The sequence below is a fragment of the Rhipicephalus microplus genome, unplaced genomic scaffold (assembly GCF_043290135.1).
Source record: "Rhipicephalus microplus isolate Deutch F79 unplaced genomic scaffold, USDA_Rmic scaffold_219, whole genome shotgun sequence".
Classification (NCBI taxonomy): domain Eukaryota; kingdom Metazoa; phylum Arthropoda; class Arachnida; order Ixodida; family Ixodidae; genus Rhipicephalus; species Rhipicephalus microplus.
This window is the reverse complement of record NW_027464790.1, coordinates 107,501-120,000: the sequence shown is the minus strand read 5'-3', so window position 1 is coordinate 120,000 and position 12,500 is coordinate 107,501. Positions and strand designations below refer to the sequence as shown.

At 61.8% G+C, this 12,500-nt stretch overlaps 1 non-coding gene across 1 annotated transcript; it reads right to left on the bottom strand.

Moving 5' to 3' along the window:
- Positions 1 to 1,324: 1,324 nt before the first annotated feature.
- On the bottom strand, positions 1,325 to 3,139 carry LOC142792436 (small subunit ribosomal RNA). Its single transcript, XR_012890924.1, has one exon. It is a non-coding gene; the product is annotated as a small subunit ribosomal RNA (ribosomal RNA).
- Between the last annotated feature and the right edge of the window lie 9,361 nt (positions 3,140 to 12,500).

The window sequence follows — 12,500 nt, the reverse complement described above, 5'->3', positions numbered from 1 at the left end:
GGAGCGCGGGATGCACGGTCCCATCGACAAGCCTCTCCCGTTTTTACCGTGGCGTCGCGGTTCACCACGGCAGGCGGGTCGGTCTCCTCCGCATAAAAAGGGGGACCCCCGCTTTTTGTTCCACGAAATCGCACAAGCTTTTTTCGCATCCACGGTTTGCCACCGCACACCAAAATGCCGATCCGGCTGCCTACTTTAGCCAACAGGTGGAGCCAGGCGCGCCGTACTTGCGCGGCACTTCCCACGTCCACCGAAGTCGGTGCCAAGGACCACTTTCGGCGCCGGAGCCGCGTACGAGCCTACTCGAGGCGGAAGAACGAAGCCAGCAAGGGCCTGGCCGCAAGTGCGTTCAATTGTCGGGACGTCCAAGTCCCTCGTTCTTCCGTGCTTCCTCTTTCGGCAAGTCGTTGCGGCACCTTCCCAAAGCGCGCAGACCCGCTAATCGCGACGAGCGCGACGTGGCCGTGCCGCCTTTCCCTCGGCAGCAAGCAAAACGCCTGGCAACGTCGACGCTCCCCTAACCGCGATCTCGCACCGTGTTTCGTGTGGCGAATTCAAAAGCCGGCCGGCGCTGCTGCAACCATTACGGTCGGTACGCATACGCCGCGGAGGGCGGGACGGTCATCGGAGCGTGCGGTTCCTCCATCGAGTACTGCGCACCTCGGCCGTCGCATCGCCGTGCCATGACCGGCCGCGCGTCAACGCGAACCGGTGCCAGCGAGATCCCTCGCCTGCAAGAACCGACCGGCAGCCTCCGTCACCCGAGGACGCGGAGGCGCTTGCCGCGGACGGCGGGACGGTATGCACTGGTGCACAGCGGACCCGTCACATCGCCAGTTCCTTGACCGACCGCCGACGCTTGTGCCGTTCCTCTCGTACTTGGCAGTCGCCGCGCGATTGTCGGGTCTCGTTCTTGCACGCTCGAACGGTCGGGAGGGCACTCGGCTGGCGTTTCGGGAACGCGCAGCCTCGCCTTCTACCGACGTAACCACGACTCGCCGTTCGCGCTCCGCCGCTCCTGTTTACAGTACTAGGCGGTCCCGCAGCGGTCGGGTCGCGCATTTCGAGCGCTTCGAGCCACGGTGCAGTGGCGGGTCGAAAGCCGACCTATGAGTGCGTTGCGCCGTTTGTACCCGCGTCCGCCACCTGGCCGACCGTCCAAGGTCGCGGTGTTGGCGTCCGCTGGGCGCAACAATTTGTCACGGGGTGCCGCTCCACATTCAGGCAGCCCCGTGGGGAAAAGCCGACCCCGCGTCCAAACGGGGTCAGCGGCAGAAAGTGTCGGGCGCAGACGCAGCTGAGGCGCTCACCCTTCACAATCCGTTAATGATCCTTCCGCAGGTTCACCTACGGAAACCTTGTTACGACTTTTACTTCCTCTAAATGATCAAGTTTGGTCATCTTTCCAACAGACCGGCGCAACCGAAAGGCCGCGCCGGACATCGGTCCGAAGACCTCACTAAATCATTCAATCGGTAGTAGCGACGGGCGGTGTGTACAAAGGGCAGGGACGTAATCAACGCGAGCTTATGACTCGCGCTTACTGGGAATTCCTCGTTCAAGGGGAACAATTGCAAGCCCCTATCCCAATCACGAAAGAAGTTCCACGGGTTACCCAGTCTTTTCAGACAGGGATAAAGACACGCTGCTTCCTTCAGTGTAGCGCGCGTGCGGCCCCGGACATCTAAGGGCATCACAGACCTGTTATTGCTCTGTTTCGTGCGGCTAGGAGCCGCTTGTCCCTCTAAGAAGGTTGTAAGGTGCTGGGAACCCCGCACCTATTTAATAGGCTAGAGTCTCGTTCGTTATCGGAATTAACCAGACAAATCGCTCCACCAACTAAGAACGGCCATGCACCACCATCCACCGAATCAAGAAAGAGCTCTCAATCTGTCAATCCTCCCAGTGTCCGGGCCGGGTAAGTTTTCCCGTGTTGAGTCAAATTAAGCCGCAGGCTCCACTCCTGGTGGTGCCCTTCCGTCAATTCCTTTAAGTTTCAGCTTTGCAACCATACTTCCCCCGGAACCCAAATACTTTGGTTTCCCGGAAGCTGCCCGCCGAGTCATTTGAGTAACTCAGGCGGATCGCTGGTTGGCATCGTTTATGGTCAGAACTAGGGCGGTATCTGATCGCCTTCGAACCTCTGACTTTCGTTCTTGATCAATGAAAACATTCTTGGCAAATGCTTTCGCAGTAGTTCGTCTTGCGACGGTCCAAGAATTTCACCTCTAGCGCCGCAATACGAATGCCCCCGTCCGTCCCTCTTAATCATTACCTCGTATTCCAAAAACCAACAGAACAGAAACGAGGTCTTGTTCTATTATTCCATGCAAGTTTATTCAGGCGACTCGCCTGCGTTGAGCACTCTAATTTTTTCAAAGTAAAAGCACCGGCCATCTCGAGGCACACAATGAAGTGCACCAAGAAAGAACCGGCATGATGTTCAGTCCGAGCCGTCGCATCGGGTAGATGCACTACTCGTCTGGAACTGAGATCCAACTACGAGCTTTTTAACCGCAGCAGCTTTAGTATACGCTATTGGAGCTGGAATTACCGCGGCTGCTGGCACCAGACTTGCCCTCCAATTGATCCTCGTTAAAGGATTTAGAGTGTACTCATTTCAATTACGGGGCCTCAAAAGAGTCCCGTATTGTTATTTTTCGTCACTACCTCCCCGTGCCGGGAGTGGGTAATTTGCGCGCCTGCTGCCTTCCTTGGATGTGGTAGCCGTTTCTCAGGCTCCCTCTCCGGAATCGAACCCTGATTCTCCGTTACCCGTAACAACCATGGTAAGCAAGTAACCTACCATCGAAAGTTGATAAGGCAGACACTTGAAAGAAACGTCGCCGGCTCGTGGCCATGCGATCAGCACAAAGTTATCCAGAGTCACCACACAATACGGGCCGAAACCCGATCGATCTTGGTCTAATAAAAGCACCCGTTACCCAAAGGGCTCCAGGCTCACTGCATGTATTAGCTCTAGAATTGCCACAGTTATCCAAGTAGGAAGAAACGATCTAAGGAACCATAACTGATTTAATGAGCCATTCGCGGTTTCGCCTTATTTCGGCATGTACTTAGACATGCATGGCTTAATCTTTGAGACAAGCATATGATTACTGGCAGGATCAACCAGGTAATCGTTCGACTGCGCGTCCGTCCTCGCCTTCGGCGGGCCGGACGCAGTCTGTGTGCGGCGGAGGCCACCTTCAGGCGCCCCAACACGCTTATTTTGCACTCCGAGATGACGGCGTTCGAGCTCGCTACGGCACAACCTTCCCGAAAGACGAGTGGGAGCCGTGCGGCAAGAAGCACGTTCATGCTCGCTCTTTTTCGTTGCATCGACTCGGTCGCGCCGTGCGGGTTGCCCAAGCCCGCTGCACTGTCGGTGGACCGGCCGGAACTAGCAACGGAGCCGAGACTGCAAAGCCGCCAGACGACGGGTCACGCCCGCGTCTTCGGCGCTTTCGCATCTGAATCGCCCGAGGACGACACGGAACACACCTCGATATCGTGGTAAAACGGCACCGTCCGACAACCAGCCCCTAACGCATCAAGCGGATGAGGCTGCAGACGACTGCCGTGGATTCCCCTGGAGCAGACCCGAGGACACGCTTGACGAGGCCGAAGCCCGCCGCATATCAGACACCCGGTCGCTTTCGCGTACGCCGCTCACGAGAGAACCCCCACATAATAGCAGCGATAAGTACCCAGACCTCCTTGGGCACTAATACGAGCGTACTCGAGAAAATTTCACCGCGGGTGTGCCCCGAAACGTGTGGCACGTTGAGCGTGCCACAAGTCTACGTCGCTCTCAAACCCGCCGAGGTCGTAGAATTTGCGACCCTACTCACGAAATTCCCACCGAGGATACGGCCGCAAACGTACCGCACCTTGGGTAGGCCACGAGTTTGTGCAACACTACGCTGACGGCACAGCACCGAGGTCGTGCGCGCACGCACGGGAAAATTCCGCCGCGGTTTCTGCCGAAAACGTGAGGCACCACGACTCTCCGCAAGTTCGCGTCGACTGCGAAAGACCGAAGTCGTGAACGACGTGTCCGCTACTCGCCGCCGACACGCTGGACACCAAACGTACAACGACTCGACGGCGTCGTAGAGGCCCACGACGCGGTTTTCCTTAACGACGTCTCGGCGTGGCACCGACAGGTTAGAACGGCCGACCAACGTTCCCTGTCCGCCGTTCGGCTCAGTCGAAGGGCTCGGCGACTTCGGCAACGCTGCGAAGCCGCACGGTGACGCACGCCATGTCCCCATTTTTTTTTTTTTTTTCTTTCTGCGTCTGCCGGGGTGCCCCTATAATAGCAGCGATAAGCACCCAGACCGCCGTGGGTCGCTCGCCCCGGCTGACGTGGTTTTTCGTACTCCTGCGGCGGTCGCCGTCAAGCACGTCCAAATACGCTACTTTCGTGGGCGCATTCACGCTCTTTCGCTTCGCCGGAGTGCCAGCACTCACTCTGCCAAAAACGGCGAACATCCGAGCGGCGGTTCCCACTTTTGCGTCGGCGTCGCAAACCCCGCCCCGGCAGACGAGGTTTGCCGTACTCGTGCGACGGTGGCCGGCGGGCACGTCGAAAGACGCCGATATCGTGCGCGAATTGGCGCACCTTGGCTTCACCGGAGTGCCGCCACTGACTCCTCCAAAAACGGCGAAGATCCGAGCGGCGCTTCCCACTTTCGCATCGGCGTCCCGAACTCCGCCCCGGCTGACGCGGTTTACCGTACTCGTGCGACGGTCGCCGGCGAGCACGTGGAAAGACGCCGATATCGTGCCCGAATCGGCTCCGTTCGGCTTCGCCGGAGTGCCAGCACTGGCTCGGCGAAAGACGACGAACATCCGAGCGACGGTTCTCACTATTGCGTACGCGTCGCAAACCCCGCCCCGGCAGACGCACTTTGCCGTACTCGTGCGACGGTCGCCGGCGAGCACGTAGAAAGACGCCGATATCGTGCCGGAATCGGCCCCGTTTGGCTTCGCCGGAGTGCCAGCACTCACTCGGCCACAAACGGCGAACATCCGAGCGGCGGTTCCCACTTAGCCGTCGGCGTCCCGAACTCCGCCCCGGCAGACGCGGTTGCCGAGCTCGTGCGACTAGCGACCGCGAAGCCGTCTCGCGACGCCGCTTTCGTGCGCGGCTCCCACTGCGACCTGGGTCACCCGAGGTCGACGAGCAAGAAAGAATGTCGAAAAAAAATTTTTTTTTTTTTGCGTCTGCCGGGGGTGCCCCTATAATAGCAGCGATAAGCACCCAGACCGCCATGGGTCGCTCGCCCCGGCTGACGTGGTTTTTTCGTTTTCCTGCGGTGGTCGTCGTCAAGCACGTCCAAACACGCCACTTTCGTGGGCGCATTCGCGCTCTTTCGCTTCGCCGGAGTGCCAGCACTCACTCTGCCAAAAACGGCGAACATCCTAGTGGCGGTTCCCACTTTTGCGTCGGCGTCGCCAACCCCGCCCCGGCATACGCGGTTTGCCGTACTCGTGCGGCGGTGGCCGGGCGGGCACGTCGAAAGACACCGATATCGTGCGCGAGTCGATGCTTCTTGGTCTCGCAGGAGGGCCGCCACTCACTCCTGCAAAAAACGGCGAAGATCCGAGCGGCGCTTCCCACTTTTTCGTCGGCATCGCAAACCTCGCCCCGGCAGACGCGCTTTGCCGTACTCGTGCGACGGTCGCCGGCGAGCACGTCGAAATACGCCGATATCGTGCCCGAATCGGCCCCGTTTCGCTTCGCCGGAGTGCCAGCACTCACTCGGCCAAAAACGGCGAACATCCGAGCAGCGGTACCCACTTAGCCGTCGGCATCCCGAACTCCGCGCCGGCTGACGCGGTTGCCGAGCTCGTGCGACTAGCGACCGCGAACGCGTCTCGCGACGCCGCTTTCGTGCGCGGCTCCCATTGCGACCTGGGTTACCCGAGCTCGACCAGCAAAAAAGAAGGTCGAAAAAAAATTTTTTTTTTCTGCGTCTGCCGGGGTGCCCCTATAATAGCAGCGATAAGCACCCAGACCGCCGTGGGTCGCTCGCCCCGGCTGACGTGGTTTTTCGTACTCCTGCAGCGGTCGCCGTCAAGCACGTCCAAATACGCCACTTTCGTGGGCGCTTTCGCGCTCTTTCGCGTCGCCGGTGTGCCAGCACTCACTCTGCCAAAAACGGCGAACATCCTAGTGGCGGTTCCCACTTTTGCGTCGGCGTCGCCAACCCCGCCCCGGCATACGCGGTTTGCCGTACTCGTGCGGCGGTGGCCGGCGGGCACGTCGAAAGACACCGATATCGTGCGCGAGTCGATGCTTCTTGGTCTCGCAGGAGGGCCGCCACTCACTCCTGCAAAAACGGCGAAGATCCGAGCGGCGCTTCCCACTTTTTCGTCGGCATCGCAAACCTCGCCCCGGCAGACGCGCTTTGCCGTACTCGTGCGACGGTCGCCGGCGAGCACGTCGAAATACGCCGATATCGTGCCCGAATCGGCCCCGTTTCGCTTCGCCGGAGTGCCAGCACTCACTCGGCCAAAAACGGCGAACATCCGAGCAGCGGTACCCACTTAGCCGTCGGCATCCCGAACTCCGCGCCGGCTGACGCGGTTGCCGAGCTCGTGCGACTAGCGACCGCGAACGCGTCTCGCGACGCCGCTTTCGTGCGCGGCTCCCATTGCGACCTGGGTTACCCGAGCTCGACCAGCAAAAAAGAAGGTCGAAAAAAAATTTTTTTTTCTGCGTCTGCCGGGGTGCCCCTATAATAGCAGCGATAAGCACCCAGACCGCCGTGGGTCGCTCGCCCCGGCTGACGTGGTTTTTCGTACTCCTGCAGCGGTCGCCGTCAAGCACGTCCAAATACGCCACTTTCGTGGGCGCTTTCGCGCTCTTTCGCGTCGCCGGTGTGCCAGCACTCACTCTGCCAAAAACGGCCAACATCCGAGCGGCGGTTCCCACTTTTGCGTCGGCGTCGTAAACCCCGCCCCGGCAGACGCGGTTTGCCCTACTCGTTCGACGGTCGCCGGCGAGCGCGTCGAAAGACGCCGATATCGTGCGCTAATTGGCGCTCCTTGGCTTCTCCGGAGTGCCGCCACTCACTCCTCCAAAAACGGCGAAGATCCGAGCGGCGTTCTCCACTTTCGCATCGGCGTCCCGAACTCCGCCCGGGCTGACGCGGTTTACCGTACTCGTGCGACGGTCGCCGCCGGGCACGTCGAAAGACGCCGATATCGTGCCGTAATCGGCCCCGTTTGGCTTCGCCCGAGTGCCAGCACTCACTCGGCCAAAAACGGCGAACATCCGAGCAGCGTTTCCCACTTTCGCATCGGCGTCCCGAAGCCCGCCCCGGCAGACGCGGTTTGCCCTACTCGAGCGACGGTCGCCGGCGATCACGTCGAAAGGCGCCGAATTCGTGCACGAATCGATGCTTCTTGGTCTCGCAGGAGGGCCGCCACTCACTCCTGCAAAAACGGCGAAGATCCGAGTTGCGCTTCCCACTTTTTCGTCGGCGTCCCGAACTACGCCCCGGCTGACGCGGTTTACCGTACTCGTGCGACGGTCGCCGGCGGGCACTTCAAAATACGCCGATTTCGTGGGCGCATTCACGCTGTTTCGCTTCCCCGGAGTGCCAACACTCACTCTGCCGAAAGCGGCGATCATCCGAGCGGCGGTTCCCACTTTTGCGTCGGCTTCGCAAACGGCGCCCCGGCAGACGCGCTCGTGCGACGTACTCGTGCGACGGTCGCCGGCGAGCACGTCGAAAGACGCCGATATCGTGCTCGAATCGACCCCGTTTCGCTTCGCCGGAGTGCTGCCAGTCACGGCGCAGAGAACGGCGAACAAGTGTTTTTTTTTTTTTTCCTAGAATTTGTGTTATAGAAGGCACATTTGATATCGGACGATAATTTTCAACTTTATCACGCGCACCGATTTTCGTGTAGAGGTTTGCAAGTTTATGGGAATTTCTCCACTTGGAATAATGCGATTTAGTAGTACTACGAGAACTTCATGGATGTACTCAAGGGTACGGGGCAAGTCAGTTACGTCAACACCTGCAGATTTTTTACACTTCAAACTGAAAATTGTTGGTTGTGAGTCCTCGTGTGATATTAAAGGCCGATTCGCTAACACATAGAACAAAGAAAGAAAGGAAGAAAAAAACGCCCGCGCTCGCTCAAGAAACCTGGGTTCGCAACAAGTGGCAACAACAAGCAACCGAGCGAGTGCGCCAAAACCCGTGGCGGCCGAACAAACGCGAAGTCCCAACCGCGTCAGCCGGGGCGGCACGGGACAGGAAAAATCACTTCAGCCGGGGCGGCGGGGCACCGAATAAACCTCGTCACCTCGTCGCAGGATAAAAGAGGAAACAAAAAGTCTAAACAGCGTCTGCTGGAGCGAATGCGTAATAAAACAACAACAACAACAAAAAAAAAACACCGCGCTCAAGAAGTCTGCAATCCTCACAAAAGCGACTGTGACCGAGCAGCGTCAGCCGGGCCGTGCGGGAAACGGAAAAAACGCGACTACCGGGGCGTCGAGGCACCGAAAATCCACTTCAGCCGCGGCGAAAAAAAAAAACAAAAAGAAAGACGGAGGGGGGGGTGGGAACCACGTCTGCGGGGCGAAGGAAAAAAAAAAACGCGTCTGCCGGGCGAGCCCGGGTGCGGCACCACGGAAAACTGTGGCAAACAGACATGGCGATCGAGTGAGTGGGCCGCCAGCCAGGCTCAGCCAAAAAGTGCAAAGTCCGAACTGCGTCAGCCGGGGCGGCAAAAACCGCGTCAGCCGGGGCGGCGCAAAAAACCGCGTCTGCCGGGGGCGGCACGAAACCGCGTCAGCCGGGGCGGGGCGAAAACTGCGTCAGCCGGGGCGAAAAGAAAAAAAAAAAACGCGTCTGCCGGGGCAAGCCCGGTGCGGCACCACCGGGAAAACTGTGGCAAACAGACATGGCGATCGAGTGAGTGGGCAGCCAGCCAGGCACAGCCGAAAAGTGCAAAGTCCGAACCGTGTCAGCCGGGGCGACGCAAAAACAGCGTCAGCCGGGGCGGCGCGAAAACCGCGTCAGCCGGGGCGGCACGAAACCGCGTCAGCCGGGGCGGCGCGAAAACTGCGTCAGCCGGGGCGGCGCGAAAACCTCGTCAGCCGGGGCGAGCGAAAAGGGGGGGGGGGAACCACGTCTGCCGGGGCGAAAGAAAAAAAAACGCGTCTGCCGGGGCGAGCCCGGGTGCGGCACCACCGGGAAGACTGTGGCAAACAGACATGGCGATCGAGTGAGTGGGCCGCCAGCCAGGCTCAGCCAAAAAGTGCCAAGTCCGAACTGCGTCAGCCGGCAAAAACCGCGTCAGCCGGGGCGGCGCGAAAACCGCGTCTGCCGGGGCGGCGCGAAAACTTGCGTCTGCCGGGGCGAGCCCGGGTGCGGCACCACCGGGAAAACTGTGGCAAACAGACATGGCGATCGAGTGAGTGGGCAGCCAGCAGGCTCAGCCGAAAAGTGCTAAGTCCGAACTGCGTCTGCCGGGGCGGCACGAAACGAGTCAGCGGCGGGGCGGCGCGAAAACCGCGTCTGCCGGGCGGCACGAAACCGCGTCAGTCCGGGGCGGCGCGAAAACTGCGTCAGCCGGGGCGAGCCCGGGTGCGGCACCACCGGGAAAACTGTGGCAAACAGACATGGCGATCGAGTGAGTGGGCCGCCAGCCAGGCACAGCCGAAAAGTGCTAAGTCCGAACTGCCGTCTGCCGGGGCGGCACGAAACCGCGTCAGCCGGGCGGCGGCGCGAAAACCGCGTCTGCCGGGGCGGCACGAAACCGCGTCAGCCGGGGCGGCGCGAAAACTGCGTCAGCCGGGGCGAGCCCGGTGCGGCAACACGGGAAAACTGTGGCAAACAGACATGGCGATCGAGTGAGTGGGCCGCCAGCCAGGCACAGCCGAAAAGTGCTAAGTCCGAACTGCGTCAGCCGGGGCGGCAAAAACCGCGTCAGCCGGGGCGGCGCAAAAAACCGCGTCTGCCGGGGCGGCACGAAACCGCGTCAGCCGGGGCGGCGCGAAAACTGCGTCAGCCGGGGCGAAAGAAAAAAAAAAAAACGCGTCTGCCGGGGCGAGCCAGGGTGCGGCACCACCGGGAAAACTGTGGCAAACAGACATGGCGATCGAGTGAGTGGGCCGCCAGCCAGGCACAGCCGAAAAGTGCTAAGTCCGAACTGCGTCTGCCGGGCGGCACGAAACCGCGTCAGCCGGGGCGGCGCGAAAACCGCGTCTGCCGGGGCGGCACGAAACCGCGTCAGCCGGGGCGGCGCGAAAACTGCGTCAGCCGGGGCGAGCCCGGGTGCGGCACCACCGGGAAAACTGTGGCAAACAGACATGGCGATCGAGTGAGTGGGCCGCCAGCCAGCACAGCCGAAAAGTGCTAAGTCCGAACTGCGTCTGCCGGGGCGGCACGAAACCGCGTCAGCCGGGGCGGCGCGAAAACCGCGTCTGCCGGGGCGGCACGAAACCGCGTCAGCCGGAGGCGGCGCGAAAACTGCGTCAGCCGGGGCGAGCCCGGGTGCGGCACCACCGGGAAAAACTGTGGCAAACAAGACATGGCGATCGAGTGAGTGGGCCGCCAGCCAGGCACAGCCGAAAAGTGCAAAGTCCGAACCGTGTCAGCCGGGGCGACGCAAAAACCGCGTCAGCCGGGGCGGCGCGAAAACCGCGTCAGCCGGGGCGGCACGAAACCGCGTCAGCCGGGGCGGCGCGAAAACTGCGTCAGCCGGGGCGGCGCGAAAACCTCGTCAGCCGGGGCGAGCGAAAAGGGGGGGGGGGTGAACCACGTCTGCCGGGGCGAAAGAAAAAAAAAACGCGTCTGCCGGGGCGAGCCCGGGTGCGGCACCACCGGGAAGACTGTGGCAAACAGACATGGCGATCGAGTGAGTGGGCCGCCAGCCAGGCTCAGCCCAAAAAGTGCCAAGTCCGAACTGCGTCAGCCGGGGCGGCAAAAACCGCGTCAGCCGGGGCGGCGCGAAAACCGCGTCTGCCGGGGCGGCGCGAAAACTGCGTCAGCCGGGGCGAGCCCGGGTGCGGCACCACCGGGAAAACTGTGGCTAACAGACATGGCGATCGAGTGAGTGGGCCACCAGCCAGGCTCAGCCAAAAAGTGCCAAGTCCGAACTGCGTCAGCCGGGGCGGCAAAAACCGCGTCAGCCGGGGCGGTGCAAAAAAACCGCGTCTGCCGGGGCGGCACGAAACCGCGTCAGCCGGGGCGGCGCGAAAACTGCGTCAGCCGGGGCGAAAGAAAAAAAAAAACGCGTCTGCCGGGGCGAGCCCGGGTGCGGCACCACCGGGAAAACTGTGGCAAACAGACATGGCGATCGAGTGAGTGGGCCGCCAGCCAGGCACAGCCGAAAAGTGCTAAGTCCGAACTGCGTCTGCCGGGGCGGCACGAAACCGCGTCAGCCGGGGCGGCGCGAAAACCGCGTCTGCCGGGGCGGCACGAAACCGCGTCAGCCGGGGCGGCGCGAAAACTGCGTCAGCCGGGGCGAGCCCGGGTGCGGCACCACCGGGAAAACTGTGGCAAACAGACATGGCGATCGAGTGAGTGGGCCGCCAGCCAGGCACAGCCGAAAAGTGCTAAGTCCGAACTGCGTCTGCCGGGGCGGCACGAAACCGCGTCAGCCGGGGCGGCGCGAAAACCGCGTCTGCCGGGGCGGCACGAAACCGCGTCAGCCGGGGCGGCGCGAAAACTGCGTCAGCCGGGGCGAGCCCGGGTGCGGCACCACCGGGAAAACTGTGGCAAACAGACATGGCGATCGAGTGAGTGGGCCGCCAGCCAGGCACAGCCGAAAAGTGCTAAGTCCGAACTGCGTCAGCCGGGGCGGCAAAAACCGCGTCAGCCGGGGCGGCGCAAAAAACCGCGTCTGCCGGGGCGGCACGAAACCGCGTCAGCCGGGGCGGCGCGAAAACTGCGTCAGCCGGGGCGAAAGAAAAAAAAAAAACGCGTCTGCCGGGGCGAGCCCGGGTGCGGCACCACCGGGAAAACTGTGGCAAACAGACATGGCGATCGAGTGAGTGGGCCGCCAGCCAGGCACAGCCGAAAAGTGCTAAGTCCGAACTGCGTCTGCCGGGGCGGCACGAAACCGCGTCAGCCGGGGCGGCGCGAAAACCGCGTCTGCCGGGGCGGCACGAAACCGCGTCAGCCGGGGCGGCGCGAAAACTGCGTCAGCCGGGGCGAGCCCGGGTGCGGCACCACCGGGAAAACTGTGGCAAACAGACATGGCGATTGAGTGAGTGGGCCGCCAGCCAGGCACAGCCGAAAAGTGCTAAGTCCGAACTGCGTCTGCCGGGGCGGCACGAAACCGCGTCAGCCGGGGCGGCGCGAAAACCGCGTCTGCCGGGGCGGCACGAAACCGCGTCAGCCGGGGCGGCGCGAAAACTGCGTCAGCCGGGGCGAGCCCGGGTGCGGCACCACCGGGAAAACTGTGGCAAACAGACATGGCGATCGAGTGAGTGGGCCGCCAGCCAGGCACAGCCGAAAAGT